The 1,714-nt window shown below is 45.0% G+C and overlaps 1 protein-coding gene across 1 annotated transcript in view; it reads left to right on the forward strand.

Annotated features, from left to right (window-relative positions):
- Window positions 1-1,714, forward strand: part of rbfox3a (RNA binding fox-1 homolog 3a) — a 188,408-nt gene that overhangs the window by 70,685 nt on the left and 116,009 nt on the right. The gene's annotated exons all lie outside the window — the stretch shown is intronic.

Below are 1,714 nucleotides of genomic sequence, written 5' to 3' on the forward strand. Positions count from 1 at the left end.
TAACCTGAATTCCATTTTTCGTCTGTAATTGAAGGAGATTCCTGGAAAGGAGTCGTGGGGATTATATGATGCTGAAATGCCCTGAGATTCTTATTTTCTACCTTATTTCCTAATCTCTCCAAACCCCGAGTGCCCTCAGCTTTAGACCATGATGCTCTCTGTCTACGTCCACACCGCCCCCGCCTGTCTGGCCCTTCCCCTCTGGTTTCTCACTCTTCTTTTTTTTCTGCCTCCACCCTTTTTCTTTTCCTCCCTCTCTGCCCTCAGTTATTTATGAACACGACTTGAAATAGACTTTAGTATTTGATAAAAGCGTGATCCTTAATCCGAGTTGCCTGAGAAGTGCATTTCATTTTTATTCCCCATCAGAGATTGATGGAGGAGTGGGGCGGTTACCCACTCTGTGATTGCTAATGTAAATTCATTGGGTTCTGGTGGACATGTATAAAGATATGGAGGACTTGTTTGTGCATGATAGTGCCACCGATAAGAGATTGTGTGCGTGCAAAGTAATGGAAAGGCTGGATTGTTGTGTGGCAGGGAGGAAAGGAAAGAGGAGCAGTCTGAGAATTATATGATGCATGTCTTGATTTATCGAAAGCGAGTTCACTTCTGAAATAAACCATTCTTCTAAAACATCACAATATTTGCAGAATCACTAAGTGCAATTCTTTGACTGCCTTCATGCCGTTTCATATTTCAACGTTCACTTGTGCCTTCCTGAAGGAGGTGGAAAAATAAAATGGGTGATAAATTTAAGATGACAGTTACGCCATATGAATGAGGCCCCTTGTGTATCAATTCGCTCAAAGCCAGCTGCAAATTTAACTCAGCCTCCTTATGTGGCAATTACTGGTGGGTAACATAACCTGAATATATCTGCTTTGTTCATTACGCCAATGTTCTCTATAGCTGGCAAATGTTCTTTAGGATCCTACAGCAAATTAGCTCATCCCCCAGGACGTCTTTTATTGGATGATCCAACGCCAGAGGATGCCGCAAAACCACTTGAGCTCTCCGCAGCCTGCCCCGGTTGCCACAGGGTTAATATTTAAAAGCGCAAGCTCCCAGTCGTGTATTGATGATATGTTTTGAAAATTGCTGAGGCAGGCTCATTGTTACACTGCTGTCTAGAAGATAGCCAACCACCCCCCATCCCTCCCTCTCCCCCCACGCCTCCCGTTTTCCCCTCCCCCTATACAGCCGCCAGATGGAAAACACACTAAAGCATGTAATGTAATATAGCTTGGCAGACAAAGGTGTTTCACACCAACTTCATCTGGCCTCTGATCTGCTACAAAACAGGTTTTTACCAAACACACTCCTGGTCACCAACCTATGGTTGGTTTCTTGCACTGGGGGAGAAAAGAAATTGCACAAGCACACACATGAAGACAGTGAACCTCAGCAGCTAAAAGTAGAAAACAAGTGGAAAATAGGCTGTGCCTCCCAATTGCCTGTGGCATACTTTAAGGTTTTCTCTGAGATCCCCCCCTTTTTTTTTTCTTCTTCAGCATTGTCTTCTTCTTCTCTTCAATGAACTAAAACTGCCACAACTTCAGTGCAACATCTCAGTCACAGACAGTGAAAAGAAGAAAGAGGAGCAATCTGTTAGTCCTCCACTATCACCAGCATCATCATCAACACAAGCCTCTTCCCCTCCTTCCCTCCCTCTCCCCCCCTCCTCCCCGCAGAGCCCTCCGCCACGACTCCC

The sequence above is a fragment of the Morone saxatilis genome, unplaced genomic scaffold (genome assembly GCF_004916995.1).
Source record: "Morone saxatilis isolate NCDOM2014 unplaced genomic scaffold, NCSU_SB_2.0 Contig14, whole genome shotgun sequence".
Lineage (NCBI taxonomy): Eukaryota > Metazoa > Chordata > Actinopteri > Moronidae > Morone > Morone saxatilis.